Source organism: Lonchura striata, chromosome 6 (genome assembly GCF_046129695.1).
Source record: "Lonchura striata isolate bLonStr1 chromosome 6, bLonStr1.mat, whole genome shotgun sequence".
NCBI classification, from domain to species: domain Eukaryota; kingdom Metazoa; phylum Chordata; class Aves; order Passeriformes; family Estrildidae; genus Lonchura; species Lonchura striata.
In genome coordinates this window covers 25,200,579-25,219,110 of record NC_134608.1, presented here as the reverse complement: position 1 = coordinate 25,219,110, position 18,532 = coordinate 25,200,579, and the positions used below count along the sequence as shown (strand labels likewise).

At 35.3% G+C, this 18,532-nt stretch overlaps 1 protein-coding gene across 10 annotated transcripts in view; it reads right to left on the bottom strand.

Moving 5' to 3' along the window:
- Positions 1-18,532, bottom strand: part of RALGAPA1 (Ral GTPase activating protein catalytic subunit alpha 1) — a 131,221-nt gene that overhangs the window by 13,754 nt on the left and 98,935 nt on the right. The window lies entirely within an intron of this gene.

The window sequence follows — 18,532 nt, the reverse complement described above, 5'->3', positions numbered from 1 at the left end:
CCCCCTCCAATATTACTGACAAGAGACTGGTATCTTGAAGTGTTGTTGTTTTTGAAGAACCCTCTCCACGCTTCTTGTTCCAGCAGGCCCGATTGCACTGTTAGCACAGAGAGAGCGAGAAAAAGAGAGAATATTTCTGCTGTTCATGAAAGCAACTATGGAAATGGCTGTCAAAATGTAGAGCAGCAGGCAGCAACATACAATTATCAAGAAAAACCACCATGCTGACTTCACGTTGTATAGTTGCTGAACTGAGAAATCAGTTAACCTTTTCTCACACAACTTTCAGAGTCCTCCAGCTGGACTCAGTATATTGAATGAGGGAAACCTTCTCCAGCTATCTTATACAAACACAGAACGATCAGAAATTTTCCCTGGCATTCACACTTGTGCCCCCCTTTTTTTTTTATTCCATATTTTATTTGCAGATAGTGAGATAATTTTCTCCTTACATAATTCTGTTTTCCAAAAAAATACCCCAAACAAATCAGCATGCTGAGTTGGAGGAATGAACTCAAAACAGGTTTCTTTAAAATTCTGGGGTCTTATTTCAGGTCTGCTACTCTTTTAGGGGGAGTCAGGGACAGTGAGGAAACTATCTTTCTGACTCAATTTCACCACCTGTGAAATAGAGATAATATTCACATTGCATATATTTTTAGCAATCCAAACATAAAAACTATATTACATGTGATAAGCATTTTTAAGTACTAGTGATAGCATTTAAAATAATGATACTATTTTCAGTTATGATAAGCAATAAAATTCCCGACACCCAATGGAAGTTGGAAACAATAAACTTCATATTATCTTACAAAACTGTATTTCTACAATTACAGAACTCTTCCTACTCATTTTTTGCCATTTTTTCTCTACAATATTTACTGTAGATTTTACAGTCTATATAAATATGAAAAAATATAGAGAATATATTATCTAGAAACAAGTTTCAGTGAATAAAATGATTTCTATCATATTTCCTTAGATCATAACTCGGTTTCATAGTAAAACTGGGAAACAGTTTTCCCTCCAAAATCTGTACTCTGAATTCTTTCTGAATCCAGAGACAGCTGAACCACAGCAGAAGCCTCAGTTTGGAGAAGCTAAAATAGAAGCACTGGGACAAGAGAAAATACAAAATCTCCCATTGTAATGATTCTGAGGTTGGGGGATAAACACAGTATTGAACCTGAACAGAGGACAGTAATATAGCACAGTTTTTAAGAGGCTATGTATAAGTGGTAGAGGATGAAACTGATGGTTGAAGTCTAAACAATACTACGTATCTCACAACTTGTTGAAAAGCACTTTTTTTCATTGGGGGAGATTCACAGCTGCTGAATTTTCTGCAGTTAATAGAGTCCTTTGATTCACAGCAGTGCCCCTTGCACAAAAAATACTGGCCTTTGTGTATTACCAGAAACTAATTTTCTATTTGGCTGAAAAGGGAAAAATGGGGTTATTGCTTCTCCCTCCTACAGAGCTTTTCATTATGCCTGATGCACTCAACTTCTAAGCTCTTCTGAGAAAAAAAAAATAACTGAAGAGGCAAGAGGTAGAAAAATGAGCTTGTTAGCACATTAGAAGTGAAGTATCTTGGTGGGCCCTAGAAATTCCCAGTGGTGTGTTAACTTATCACTCTATGCATGCTGGCACTGATAGTCTCCCAATTGATCACTCTCTTTTCGCACCAAAGGTGCTGCCAGGAAGCAAAGGCTGAAGGCCCACAGGAGAGCAGGCTGCTATCAAAACAAGCTGTTTTTGAAAGTCTGCTTGAATGGGTAAAATGTTTCATGAAAAAGTAGGGTAGAGACACCTACTTGCTTTTTAAATGCTCTACTTTCAGAGGTCTCTAAAGGAAACCTTTTAGTTTATCCTATTATATCCAAAGCTTATACACAAATAAGGCAAAATGAAGGAAAGTTACTGCTTTGAACATGACAAAGACATTCTTTTTCTCTAGTCTTGGTACAATCTGCTAATCAAATACAGAAGTCTTGTGATAGATGCTGATTGAGGACAATAATGATGTTTTTGTTACACAGTAAAGAGGATATGCTTATATTAGTTCTAGAAGTCTAACTCAAATGCACACTTAGTACACCAAGAGAAAAGTAATTCAGCTATCTGGCTTACTGCTCATCCTAACAACCCATAAAACTATCTGCAGCTTGTTAAAGACATAACCCACCTTAAAAACAAAAACAAAATCTGAAGCAAATGCCAAATCCAAAGCTTGCTCTACTCCACACTAAGAAATTACACACTCTCCTCAGAAGAACTCTGTATTAGAGACTGCACAGATGAGATACTTTTATCTTCTATTCATTTATATTTTGAGAACATCCCAGTAATTTTGAAACTCCAATTCTATATGATTTTGTGGCTAAGATAATCTAGTTCTACACCATATTTGAATGCAACTGTCTGCAAGAGTGACCATAAACCCATGGTAGCTAATGTCTACATCACTTCTAATAGGTTAGACATTTATTTCTTTAAAACACTGCTCTCTAGGAAAGACTTATTAGCACTTACAGATTGAGTGGCACATACAAACTCAATGGCTACTAATAATAGGGCAATGCAAGCTGTATTCTTACTTTGAGTGGATGTTGCCACTGGCATCAGCAATTAAGATGGAATGGAAAGGATGCACAGACAAACCAATGGAGAAAGACGGGCACAGAGAGTGACAAAACACTTAAACAACAGTATTGTGAGCTGTTTGCTTCTGAACAAGGTGCTAACTGGAACAAAACAGAATTAATAAAAATGTATGATATACATTAATTATGCAGGTGCTCGCCCAAGTGTCTCAGCTAAAAACTTGCAGATGCATAACTGCAAAAAGCATAATAAAAAAATCTAATCACTTCATTATACTTTTTCAGAAGTTCTAAAAAATAGAATCAGTACCAGAAAAATTTAGGAATCATATCTTTATAGGCCACTCAGGTTGTAGTCACTCCAGCTAAAATTTCATTTACGTTAGGCTCCCTTTAACTTATTCTTTAAATCCGTAATTATTTCTATTAATAATTATCTGAAAAGATCTATTATTTGAAAATACTGTACTTTCCATTATTAGACCTGTTGATTTGCACTTGGGAACAAGCACTGAAAGCCTGGCTGTCAGATCACCTACTTATGCCCAATGTTTCTGAAAAACATAATTTCATGTCTTCACCTAATAGCTCTCCATCTCTGTTGATTGTATCACTTCCAAGTTGAGATTCCTATGGCAAAATACATCTACATCTTGCAGACTCTTTATGCATAATCTAAGCTAAAACTTTTTCTAGCCATCTATCTGAACAAATTACCTAGGCTCTTACCTCACATCTCAGTTACTGCCATATCCTTTTCTCTGGCCTAAATAAATGCATTTTTAATCCTTTCATAATCTACTCAGAGCACTGCAGAATCCACTTTCTGGATATACTACTTAGATGGTGCATTCTCTCAGATACTGCCATCAGTCTGCCACTCCCTAGTGCAAATGCAGGCTACTAATTTGAACTTCATAGTCCTTACACATTCCATCCATTTTAACAAAACTACTCACCTCCAGTCAGTTAATGCAGTCACTCTCACTAATCTTGACCATTTTGGAAAGGCACTTTTGTACTTTCTTCTGTGTGACTTATGTGTAGCATCAGGCTTATATGTAGCATCAGGTTTCCACAAGTGTCCACAAACAATGCCACCCCACCCCATCCCATCCCCTATAACTTTCCCTTTGCTATTACATTTTCTTTCCATCCTTCTTCACACTTCTCAGTTTTACAGCTGACTAAAATGCAGTACAATAAGTCTATCTAGCATTTTTTAGTTAAGGAGTGGATGCATGATTACTGCTACAGTCATTGATGGAATACCAATCCTAAAACGACATTAACCTGAAGCTGGAAAAAAATGAAGAAAAAGTTTAAACATGGAATAAGATTTCCAAGACTTCATTTAAGGATATAGAACTTCACAACTATGTAATCTACCTATTACCAGAATAACTAAGTGTTAGATTCTCAAATGGGCTGGAGAAGAAATTCTACTGCCTGGTCCAAAAAACATTTGATAACAAATATTTCCCAAGCATGGACTGGAAAGCTCCTGTCCAGGGACTCTCCTCTCCCAAGAAAGTACCATAATGATTATACTATGTAGATGGGCATGTGTGTTTCCTGTGATTAAGAAGAAATCTTATTTTATGAAACAAACAAAAATTTCAGTAGTGTCAAAATAAGCCACTTTTATGAAAGCTTTATTCATAAATCTTCCCTCCTCATACTTGTGTATTTGTATATATGGGCAGTATACATGTGCAGTATACCATGATATAACTGTATACTGGTATGTAGATGCTTTGGTTCCAGAGCTAGAAAAAAAAAGATGGAGTTTTAATGAGTGCCTTGAAATACCTCATATGGAAAAAGCTAGAACACACATTTCCAAATAGCAAGATGGATTTTTTTTCAGGTTAAATTACAAACTCCTCTCAGAAATACATGTACAGCTGCATCCCTGGCAGTTCCAACTGTTAGCAAAATCATCTAAGAAGTCAATATATATTGATATGATTGTGGAGAGTATGACTTTGTTTGCCAGGCATTTGGAAAATAATTTAAGACAAGCAGAAGCTGAACTGCTGCTCCATCCTTACTCGGAAAATGAAAATTCTATGCCCAGAGATACTTTCTTGTAGGATAAATGGACACTTGCAAGAGGTTTTTAATTACATATATACACAATTTACATAAAAGAAATCAACAATATTTTAAGAAAATCCATATAAAAAGGAACTCTCTTTTTTATTACATTTCACCCCTCAGCAAATTTAGAAACACACATAATTTTTTACAGGAAAAACCCCCAAATCTGTAGTATGGTCAACATACAAAAATGCTCCTAGGATATTATGTACCAAAGTAAAAAAGAAACAGTGAAGCACAGTGAAAAGCATATGTTGGTAGATTTTAAGTTTTTTGCTCTCTGGACTGGAAGGGTGTGCAAACCCCACAGAATTAATTGCTACAGTTTGAGATACTTAAAATGATGAAAGAATGTATTTTATTTGGCACATTTTTCCTAGTAAATTTCAATTCCTTACATCAAAGTGTAAAAGAAGAATGGCCTCCCCTATAAAGATAACAAGCACAGGTTAGGATCAAGGTTTTAAGCTGAAAGGAAAACTTAGTCCCAGCAGAATTTGACTTCCACAGGAAGACGAGACAAAACCCCCACACATCACAGAAACAGAATTTTTTTTCTGGGAAATCTCACTCTAAAAGAAGAGACTGTGCAGTGGTTGTCAAACCAGCTGAGCTCACACTGAGTCACAGCAATTTGTAGTCTTTGTTGGCTCTTAGAGTTAAGGATGTAAGTTGGGCTGCTATTGATCCAGTGCTGGAAGCCCTGCAAGTAGCAGCATTTTGTATGTAAGTGAGTGATCAGTATCAACTGAGAGGAATAGTTAAAGTTCTCTTATATTCTGAAAAGTGACAATGTAGAAGTGGTATCATGGTGTTCCCTACTTACTGCATTTCAGTACTTTCCACATCTAGTTTGCACAGTATACAAATAAAATGGGTTTTCTTCTTCCAGCTGCACCTTCTGTTTACTCAAGTCACCTTGATATCTCAAAGTCAGTCTGGGTTATTTTATGTTTCTTAAAGACTGCCAATATTGAAAATGGCAAATAAATATTTAGCTAGGTGCATCTGTTTACAGAGCTATGTTGTAAATGAAAGAAGCTAACTGGACTTAGCCACAACACCAATGATTCACAAGGCAGAATTTAGTTCATTCTCTTCATATCTCACCCAAGTTATTTAGATGAAAAAGAAGAAAAAATTACTGTTCTTGATACTGCTAAGCAGGTGAAAGAATTAAAATTTTATAGTATTTTAAGGTGAGTTTTTCACACTGAACCACTTTTTCAAGACAGCTGTTCTGTAAAAAATGTAACAATATATTTTCTTATTCATAAAAATAGAACATAAACCTCAGAGAAATTAAGAATGTATTTAAAAAGTAAACTAGTATGTTGCATTTGGTGAAATAAAACATTTTAAACCTGAAGAAGGGGCTCTATAATTATCCCAAATAAATAATTTTAACCAGTAATGTACATGTTACAATCTACAAATTAATATAGATATCTCACTAATAAAATGAGAGTGTATATGAAAAACAAGTAATGACCAACACTGTAGAATTTAAGCAAGCCTAAAATGTATTATCTAACATATTTAATAACATTATTTTTCAACTCAACCTTAACTGCAAAGGGCTTTTTGAGGCAATTTCTTAGATATATTTCTTCATGAAGAAAATAAGGGAATATATAATAAATAAGTTTATACAAACGAATTCCATCATTCCAAATATTGCAATTTGTTTCCAAAACATAGTTGCATCATCCCTTGAATAAATGTAATGAAAATTGCTTTTAAGTTTTTATACTACTGAAGTTAAATAAATCTGTGATAAATTAAGTGTTATCAGGCATTTTTGCCATTTGGAGGACATTTTTTATTTAAGATTACTTATCTTACAGTTAAAAGAGATAGTTTACAATATATCTACTCCATGGTTATATGGTTAAAAGTCCTGCAACATATAAGTGTAGGCTAGATAAAGCTGCAGCCATTGAGTGTTTCCAAGTAAATGGTATTGCTTTCTGCCTAGTTTACCAACAGACTACATATTGACTAGGCATTGACTTTATCTGAATTTATGTAAGAATCTTAATTTTTACACTGTGGGTGGTTTCAAAATTGCTAAATTACTGCAAGAAATTCTAAGTGATGTTTACATTTTCATTAAAAAACTCAACATATTTAACATTCTGCAAAACTGTCCTTCTAGGAAAATCCTTGATGCATTTACTTTTATGCTGTTCTACAAAATCTTACAACTCACTAAATTCATCAGTAGTTTATAACATCTTCTAGGAAGAAAAAGCTGTGATTCATCAGTGCAGACAAAGCTGGGCTTTAATCCATTTCTATAACCATATTGCCAAGTCTATATTGTTTACATTGCGTCTCAATTAAGAGGCAGGCAGGACACCTGGTACTTCTTTATCTAAGTCCCACGGGCTGCCAGATGACTCAAAATCCATAACAGGTGCTAAGGCAGTGTGAGTGGAGCACCATTAACACAAGCTGCAATTGGATAAAATTTGGACTACGCTTAACCACTTAAAACACTCAATTATGAAATGAAAAATGTAACCACTGTGCACCAAGGTCTTTTTTATAAAGATATGTAGAATTAAAGTGCAAGTGAACTGAACTTAAAATACATTTTAATTTCAGTATATTCTTTAGAATATAAACCACATAAAAACTAATTATATAAGAAGTTGGGGTTCTTTTTAAAATAATAATAGAAAATATACTTTACTGAATTAACTCTAATTCTGCTCATCTGCTTAGGCAGCAAAATTTACAAAAATTATGCTCAGACTTCTCAGAATTTCCAGGGAAAAAAATATCTGAATTAGGACTACTTATCAAATTCTTCAACTCCATAGAACCCAGAAGTTACTTTATTTTAAGGACTTTGGCAAATAGGAACATCTTATGGAAGGATTCAAAAACCAACAAAGGTTCAAGTGAAAATCTGTATGATAAAAAATACTCATTTGCACCAAAAAATCCCACTGCAGATGTCTTTCCAGCACTTTTTCATCTAAGGTGACTGAATTACATATTAAGCTTAGACTCTGACAGAACACACTGCATGAGAGAAAAAATGAGTATCAGAAATTTTACAGTGGACAATTACTTAAGAACTATCTGTATCTAAATGTGCAGTAATCCAATTAAGTTTCTATTTAATATTGTAATTATCAAGAACACAATATAGTGATTTTATTACCAGAGTAAGTAGCTACAAAGTACAGTAAACTGTCATTTAAGACAGTGTCAGAGTATCTATGATAAGCAGCACATTGGCTTAAACTAATGCACTATATGCCTCTGGGGAACAAAAGGCTCAGAGACTGGGGTTTAACATCAAAATCTATCCATTAATCTTGACTTAAATACAATCTACTCTGCAGTAAGAGGAAGAATGGGCATTCAATGAATTATCTGCTTGAAATATAGCAGGAGCTAATACAAATGTATAGCAGAAAGTATCAGTTTTGGTACCATTTATAGTGTATTGTTGGTTCTACAAACCCTGAACTGCATCTTAGCATGAAATTAAAAAGTTAGATCAAATGGCTACCAGGATGGGAAGGATGAATACCTCAGCACAACTTTGCCTGGGTGGTTAGAAAAATAATGATAGTATTTAAAAATACTACACTCATCCATGTTTTAGTAACAGGCTATGGACATGAAAACAAAATAGCGAAGAAAACAATGCTGAAAGCCCATATGCAGGCAGAACTCACACTCCATCTTAAAGGGAGGATTTGTCTTAATAATGTATCCAAGATGGGAATCAATGAATCCATAAGGTATGTTGTGCTAATTGTTTGAAGCCTACTACAGCTGCCACTGCTTTAGGCTCTCTGTGGAGTGACGAAGCGCTGCTCCTGCGGTCACCTGGCAGCTGTGGGTTTGCAGGAGGCAGCAGGGGACACACAGGGCCACCGGCCATGGAATTGAAATTTAGTAAAGCTGTTGCACCAAACATACCAACAAAAGATGTTAAGGTTTGGGCTGAAGTGATGACTGCAACAAGTGAGGAATACCACAGGCCAGAGGGGAACTGCAACCCCACAAACTAACTCCTGATACTGGGAGAGGAATTCATCCTCATTCTGACATCCAGCATTACATCAGTTTTAACTCAAGTAATTAAGATTGATAGGTGTTAAGAATACAGAAGCAAAACTAATTCTCTGCTCTCTGGTATTAGCATGAATGCTTAAGCTCACTGTTTTCATACATTCAAGTATTTAAATTTCTACTTTAAATACCTTCTCTGCACATACAGGCATATTAATTGATGAGAAAAACAGTAAATGCATTTTCATGAAGAAATCACTCCAGACTACAAAATTACAAATAAAAATTATATTAATATTAAATACTGTCCAGTAAAAAGACTACACATGCAGGTATATATTAATTTTCCATACTAGTAACAAAGGAAACTTCTCTAATGAGCAATTCTGTCATTAATTCCAATCTGTACTTTAATGAACTTTACGACTATCTTTTAAAAATTTTATAGATGAGAATATTTTCTCTTTATCTTGGTTTGCTGCACTACCAGTAGCAGATTATCTACTTATAAGCCTCTTTGGAGGGCTTAAGTCAATTTTAAGAATGATTTTAAAAACTCTAAGTCAGGCTTCCATTTAAATGAAGGAAACAAAAACTAATTTTCAGTTATTTCCTTTTTTATTAATATTTTGAACAGCAATTAGCAAAGTAGCTAATCGCTCTCCTCCCTAATGCCATCAAGCTGTTGAGAGCAGTCTGCAGCACTACAATGGTACTATTGTGAACACAGCCTGGCCTTCCTTCCCACAGAGAGTTAAGTGGGCAGTTCCTGCTGCCCGTGATTGGTGTCCAGTGAAACAATACTTAAGAGCCAGGTTTTATCAGTTCCACGCCAAAGAAGTGAAGCCAGGGAACCCAAGCCTTCATATCATGCTGAACCATATGCCAACCCTGCTGGCCCCTAAGGTTTATCACTAGGAATCAGGATCCATCATGTCCCCTGTGAAATTTCACTTCACATACCTTCTGTGAAGTGCATGGCTTTGCTGAAAACTGACCTTTTTCCACAATTGGCATGAACAGATGGATGGTAACTATGGTTTAGCAAGCTGAAATTAAACGATTTTCTAATAGCATGCATTCTTCTGTGTTTGGGAGGAGAAGCATTCAGAAGGAGATAGATGTATTTGCGACCCATGGATTTATTCAGCTGCAGCTAATCGGCAATTAAACTATTTTCTCAATGTCTAGAAAGTATATTGAGATTAATTTGATTGGCCAGGCTATGATTAGTACTCGCATCCTTCGGATTGCCATATGGTAACTCCAATTACTGTAACACTAACTTTTAATCCTTGCTTTATGCTAGCTTATTCCATTTTTCTACTACATGGCAAATACAGAATAAAAGATAATATTTTTTGTTATAATTTTGACACTGGTGAATATTTTCATATGAAGTGCATTCCATCTCCAGCTAGATATTTCCACATACTGCTAGATGTTATATACCAGCCCTTTTTCAGTAACTGAAATACAGACCTGTAGGAGGACGAAGCCAACCAATGTGCTAGTTTCTATTAATCTATTTTTTTGGTACCTCTGACCTTCTAATCCCTCTGTTGGCACTGGAAAGCATGCCCCAACTGTTTTGATTAACATATGCAGAATGATGCAGAAACAGTTTGCCAATATCTTATTCAATTCACCCCAAAACATCACTCTATCTCAACACCATTAAGGTTTTGCCCGTTTTGGTTGTTATAAATAATCTCCCACACTTCCCACCAATTTAAATATCAGAATCAACCATATGGAACGCCACATACTTATTTTTATATATATGTGGTTTTTAGTGTTTTAAAATACAAGCCTTGCAAGTTGTTCGCACATCCCTTATCTGTTATGAGGGTGAATTTATGAAAAGAAACGGATTAAACCAATAGACAGTTCTGGTTTTTGCAACGTAAAACCAGGATTCAAATAGTTTTAAAATTATTTCTTTACATCTTAGTAATGTCAGGAAAAATTGTTTAATCCTCTAAGCTTTTATTCACAGACTTCTGAGAGCTATCAAAGAAATCTGTATGAATTTTAACACCTTAAGGGGGCAAGAGTCTTAACATTTTAACAAAGGGCTGTTTTTACCCAAAATGTTTAATTAATTAATAAGGTTAAGTAGGTATTAACAAAAAACCTGTCACTTTGTGTTACACACAAGGCAATCAACTCTGTGTAACATTGGATTAGTTTATCCTTTTCATTCCAGTTTAAGGACTTGTAGCCTTCTCCCTTCAAAATTTATTTTTAAAAAGAGCTTTATAGATTTTAAAAACACATTTTATAATGAAAGTGATTCCACTACTAACTTTCAGCTAACAACATGCAAAAATTTCCTCCCTTAAAAATATGCTTTAACAAGAAAAATCCCCTTCCCTCGAGGGATCTGTGCTGACATATCCACTCAGAAGTTCTAGAGACTGATAAAGCAGTCACTGCTTTTCAGGATAGCTCACTGCCCTCCTTCTATCCTAAAACAGAATGCCACCACCATAAGCCTACCCATATTATGTTGAGAAATCAGTAGAACCAATATTTCTCCTTCAGATGGGTATTTATGAAAGAACATAGAAGTAAAAGAATCTAGACTATATATTTCCAAATAGCACAAAAAGATTTGAGTCTCCTCCATAAGTGTCTACAACATCAACAGAGCACTCAGGTCTTTGTAAGTGCAATTAATAGTAGAAAACAACATTACTACAGTCAATCAGTTTTGCTGACTTTATATTTTGTGCTTTTACCACTTTCAAGAGAGTCTCATGCATTTCATTAGGGAAAAGTAGTTAATAAATAAAGCTGTACTGCTGACTGAAATATGATGTAGATATCTTGTAATAACAACAGGACTATTAAACACGTGCTTAAACTGCTCTCCTTTAACATGTGTTTCAGGTTGGGCAGTTTCACTTTAATGCCTGCAAAGGTCATGGAACAGATCTTTCTGGGAGCTATACTGAGACACACTGGGAAATAAGGTGGTGATTTGAGACAGCCAACACGGCTGTCCTAAGGACAAATCATGCACAAATTTGGTGGCCTTCTGTAGCAGTGTTACAGAACTGGTACATTAGCCAAGAGTAACTGATGTCATCTACCTGGATCTGTGCAAAGCACCTGACACTGATATCCTAGCTCCTAAATTTGAGAGACATGGATTTGATGGATGGACCACTTAGTGGATCAGGAATTGTCTGGATGATCACACACAAGGAGTTGTGATCAACAATACAATGTCACACTTCAACTTACTCCTCACATTAAAAATACATGAAAACCAAGTGAAATTTTGTGGAATTATATTCACTACACGAAAATGTAGCAAACACAGCAGCTTGTACACACATCTGCAAGTATTTCACCAGCAGTTATTTGAAGTGTCTATATGACAAACACTAAGGCAAGAGTTTAAAAGCCTATCACAAATGTTGGCTCAATCAGCTGTCTCTAGTGGCTAAAATCAAAGGCATTTAAAGTGATGCTTTGGAATTATTCATTGCAAAACAATGCTATTATTTCAACAGGTAACTAATAAATGATAGCTGAGAACAGGCTTGCACTACCTCTGAGATCCAATTGTTACTCAGGACACTGCCTACCTTTGCTCCCTGGTGTTGCATTTTAACCCTAATTGCATGATCAAGCCAATAAATTGGACTCAGGGGACAAAAACCCCTACAAAAGTACCTATCCTGACAAAACCAGAGGTTTCAAGAAAATGCACTTCAAACAGAACTGAGGCATGATGAGACAAGCAAAGGAGAGGTATCAAGGCTTGAAAGATAGTCATTAATACTGACAGATTACTGTAATTCTGGCTGTCAAGGTGATCGATTCAAGCAGCATATGCCAATCAATACTCTTCTCATTTACTGAGCAGCATGAGATATATAGTTAGGCAAGATGTTCCTAAGACAGGATTTCAAACCATACTTAATGAACATGAATACCACAATTTATGCTTTGGAATCTTAGCTCTTTTTAAATTTAGCCTTTTTTTTTTTTTTTTTTTTTAATTGGGCAAATTTCAACATGATGTTGATTATGCTATTACACTGAATTGCCATTGTGCCAATTCCTTTACATAAGATATTTCAAACTGTACTAATTTTCTGTGTAACATATTAAAACACTAATCTTGAACATGAACATTCTTAAATGCAGCAGTTACTTAAGTACTGTTCATTTTGTTTTTTTGGCATTAGTAGTTTGTCATTCTGAGTACTTTGGCTATTCATGGCCATACAAGTAACCTGGTATTACATCTTTCTAGTATTTTCCCAGCAATTTTCCTTACAACAGCCTCTTTTTGTTCAGAAATACTTGTGAAATCACAGGAAAATGCATTAATTTGATGTATTACTTCAGAGGAAAAGTAGAGTAAAGGTAAAGATATAGCTATTACAGTCATTGCATACCTACAGGGAGAGACACACACACACACACACACAAACACACACACACACACACACACAGAGAACTCTATATAGATATACAGAGATATAAGACTCTTATATTGAGATTTCTTATAATGCACAGAGAAACTGTTACGTCACTTCAAACCAAAATACCTGAAGAGTCCATTAAAACAACCATATACTTCTAGACATCTTGGAAATCTTCAGTTTTTAATGTTATGTCATTGTATGCAAGCATTTAATTAATCAATCACATTTATAATTATTAAAATATCAAATAAGTTGTCAGCAGAACTAGGATCTGGGAGAACACCCAGAGCAATTCAAAGTATAGGGAAGTCTGAACATCATATTCTGTACCTTATGAAGCTTGCTTGAACTAGGAAAACAATTTTCACTGCTAAACAGTAAAATAGATAACTGCATTTTCTTCTGGAAAAAACAGCAGGGGTCATATGACAAACTCATCCATGTCTCTTACTTGAAATCATATCAGACAAGGCTACAACAGCAGTCATCAGGAATGGAATAAATATCCACTGAAATTCCGAAATTTGTAATTATTTGTATTAAAATATATAAAGTACTTTAAAAAAAGAGTACCAAGCATTATTTTTAATGTTGGTATCATCTCACCTGTGATGACAAGAAAAAAAAATGAATAAGAGGTATGTTAAAATCTTATTAAATGTCCTGTATCAAAAACATATTGCCAGAAATACAGCAAACCTTCCAGACTCTTGGCATATGCCAGATAAAAAAAAATTCTCAGCCAGAAAATATTAGAAGAGCAATCATAATTTCATGCATGATTCCTTTCACTACACCAGTACTATGAGAGTGAGCAACCCTTATGCCTCTCCCATTTGATACACGGTTGTCACTGATGCACTACCTCTCTAGTAACTTTTTTCCTTTGAGGTGCTCATGCAGCTTTAAGATAGAAAACTTCCTGGAAAAAGGGAAACTGGCACTACCTAAATCAGTGCTATCCAGTTTTAACTTCTGTGTTGCTCTACAAGTGAGAAATCTTCAAAATCTTTACAAGTTACAGTTTGAAAATTCAAATACAACAACTATTCTTAATTAAGTGACACAAATGTAACTAGAAGTCTGAGGAATACCCTTTGCTCACTGTATGTCATTAATAAAGAACACTTTCTTCACTTTTCCAGGGCCTGCCATTCTATCTTCAGGCAGGAAATGGTCAAGCAGGAACAACAAACAGCAACACTACCAGTTCTAATAAAACCCTTTCTTGGGGCAGTTGAGTATCACCTCAGGAAAAAAAGCTTTTTCTGAGTGATCAGCTTCTAATACAGGGCAAACTTTTAACAAACCACTCATAGACATTACTTTATTCATAAATAAGTTACTGCCTTGTCAGACACCATATGGGGTTAAGTCCTTCCCTTTCTCTAGAAGACAACTGTCAAAAGATTAGCTATGATACATGAAGTACCAACTGATTAGTCATACAATATCAATAAAGTTAGTCAAATTTTCAGTTTTGGTAATAAAGATTAATTTATCCAATCATTCCTATTAAGATTTACTCTATAGCATTTTCAGATGGAATAATTAAAGCAGCATTATTTTTTGCTATTTAAATGAATTGGTTTCATGTGACCAAAAAAAAAAAATCAAAAATGAAATGCCAGTTCTTGGCACTAAGTCAAAATCTTTGCACAATATTAAAAGGAGGGAAAATTATACTATATGTTTAAGGATAAAACAGTCATGCATACTCCAAGTATTCTAAAATATCTGTAAATTTCAGATTTAAAAGATGTTAAAGAGGATTTAGCTTTTTACTGTGTGTCTTAGGTAGCATCTATAACAGGGGAATACTATGTGAGACAGAGTTTCTGAATTGCACTATCTAAAGTTTGGAATAATTGTCAACACTCCAGAATTTGTGCACAATGAAAAAAGTGACACTTATTTTCTTCACAATTGCAATTTCACTCTTACAAGGTTTCTAGTATTTGTCCTGCTTTGTGGCAATAATTGTAAAAAGTTGGATCATGGAAGGTGCCTACTATGTCAAGGTGCACCTCTTGGCATCTGGCTGACGTCTGCTGTTTATTCAGGAAGCTCAAACAAAATTTTATATGGAGCCACAATTTCTATTGTTCCAAATACTTAGTATTGATCCATTTCCCACACATGGTTGATTCTGAATTCAGAATGTGACAAAGTGCTTGGTCTGAGACATAAGCCACAAATTTAGCAATCCCTAAATATTGTCCTTCTTATTCTACATCATAGTGAAAACAATTCTCAACATTTAGTCCCGTTATTACACCTTCATTTATGAGTTTTAGAAGTTTTCCCAGCATATGTACAGCTTGAGCATACTCAGGAGATAAGCATGCATTTCTTAAGACAATGGCAAATGCAATAAGGAAAAGAAACACATCAGCTGTGAGACAGAGAGGGGGTTACTGCTGCTTCATTAGCAAGACACCACGAGTATTTTGTGCTTCCATGTGTATGTATGCCACCTGTTCCTGAGGGACTATTCATACAAAACAGCCAGGTTACCAAAAATTACTGGGCGATGAGAGAATACTTGAAGGAGAAATTAAAGCAAATGCCAAACACCACTGTAAAAACTCCACCCAAAACAGCAATAATCTCTTCACACAGCTGCAGCAGTGAGTGTGTCAAGAATCAAAAAAAGCAGGACACCTGCCATGCATGACAAATGTTTGCTAATAAATTTAGTAAATTTTTAATCTTAGAACATGACAATATGGAAATATATAGTTTCCTGAACAAAGAATAAAACCACAAAGAAGGTAAAACCTTTTAAAATCATTAAACAAATCAAATCTTTGAAGTGCTTTACTAAGTATCCTATCAGAAATGTCAAAATAATGTCAGAAAGAGGAAGGTGATTGACAGAATATGTCAGTCTAAGAAAGCTACTTCAGACCATACAACACATACTCCAAGTTGGAGAAGACTGTAAGAGGGAGATGACCAGAATTTCTGGTATCCATGCAACCATTATTACAGCATTCACACATACTGCCATTGCCACACTGTGATTAACAGACCGGCGCATTAAGGAAAAAGTTGCAATCAGGTTACGTGAAGAGGACTGAATATCCCTGCTGATTGCAAATGACAGCTGATTTTTTCAGTCAGGTCTGCACTTAGAAAATGCACTGTCTCAGAGGGTAGATAAGCTCTCTTTGGAAGTAGGAAGGCCAAACTCAGTGCCAATTTTTCCCCATCCCATATGGGGAATTAGGAGCAAATGAACACAGTCTTAATTAAACTAAGAGCTTACAGTGATCCATCACTACAAGATCTACAAGTGTGGTGTTATAAACATTCTTCATAAATGGATAAGCACTGGTCTACATATACATCATTAGCTCCCTAGTAAGCAAAAAAAGTGCTCACCAAGTATTACATGGTACCAGAAAATAAAGCACACACCTGCAGGCAGAGACATCCATACACTCATGCTGGCTTTGAAATTAACTATTTCTGCTGGTCTACTACTGTTAAAAGAAAGGCTAATACAGAAATGTAGTGCCTGACATCTGTTTTCTTTGACAAGTCTCAAGTACTCTTGTGCCCCTGGCATCCACATTCAACTGGATATCTATTAACTATTATCCAAATTCCTAATAAATTAACACTGATCAGTATATTTGAGATTCATACGTAAGTAAAGGAAGATCAGTTTCAAGAACATCACTTCAGGATTCTCTTTCACTGACGCTGTTATGGTCCTGGACTTGTGGAAATTCCTGATAATCAGATTCACTTTTCCATTTCCTGTACTTTCTGAAAAATAGCAATTTTCTTCCCTTTTTCCCCCCTTTTCAAATGTATTGTTTTCACCACTCTGAGCTCTCTTTTTCTTTGCTCCAGCAATATTCCAACACATGGAAAGGCCACCTTGATTAGTGAATCCTGTCTTCCACAAGAGACATTAATTCCGGCAGTGTCTCCAGAAAAGCTACTTAACCACAGACCATAAAACATGCCTGTTCCTCACATCCTTTAGTGTATTACAAACTTAAAAGCCAGAAGTGAAGTGCTGCAGCCATAGCTAAAATATCCCAGAGGAAAAAAAGCAGGAGACAATAAAGACAGTCCTTGACGTCTTCAACTCTTTGCTGTCACAGGAACATAATTAGATTCAACTTTCAAATGTTCCTAGATAACAGACCATGTCCATGTTACAGGAAACATCCACCACTCCTAGCTATTCTTGTGTGAGGGAAATTCCTTCTTGACCTCAAGTCTGGCCATGGGCTGAGCACCATGTCCATGACATTTTTAATCAAGAGGTTTTTATGCCACTGAGACTTACGCCAGACTTTGAAGTTTAGCATTTTTGCTGTTCTCTGTTGACACAACTGACTCCATCAGACCCTAATTCAAGCTAGGAAAGTTTGTAGAGTTTTTTCCTAATTTCACACCAAGAAAACAGATTTTTAAAGAACATCTCACAACCCATTTTAACTTTTAGTTTATTATGCTGAACAGTAAATATAAGATACTCCAAGCCAGAGGGAAAAAGAATTCCACTGATGACTTAACAAAGCCACCCTTTAATATCAGTGTCCAGTCAACTGGTACTTCATAAGCTTACCAAGTGATGACATGAAATCTACCAACCAATGCTATCTAAAATCAAATACACATAATGCTTCCCCACTTATCATGCTAATCATACAAAGAGACATATTATCAGCATTTTAATGGAGTCCACATTATGTCATAAATGACATATTGTGCTTTGATGCATATTAAAAAGTACAGTTTGGAAAACTGAATTAAAAATGCAGTGCACAACTCCATGGAACTGGCCAATTCCTAAACATTGAGCTGGCAACCTATCTTGAAGGAATGTAATAAAACTTTCATAGTCTGTAAAGTTTAAACATACAAGTCTGTGAGGTTTTTTTGGTACTATTTCAAAGTAGTAGTTTACTCTTTCAAAGTAAATTGTTTTCCAATTGCTCATTGCTATACATCAATATAATGCTCTAAACCATCACTTTTGATGGTTGATGATGATAATGTTAATACATTTTAAATTCTTTGACTAAGCTACTTGAGTAATGACAGAAAGATCGGACCTTTCCAAACATGAAAATACAATGAATCAACATGTGTCATCTACAGAAATGGCACAAACATCATTTAATATGATCACATAAAACACATCCATCATTCATCCCTAAATCCATTTCATCATATCTAATCCAAAACTCTGTAAGTATTAACAGTCAGTCACAGAAAAAATAGTATTTTAGCAACAATCTATCACATGACAAGAACTAGTATTTATAGCTTGGTTAGACACTAAGCACAGAATTCTTCTGGATCAAA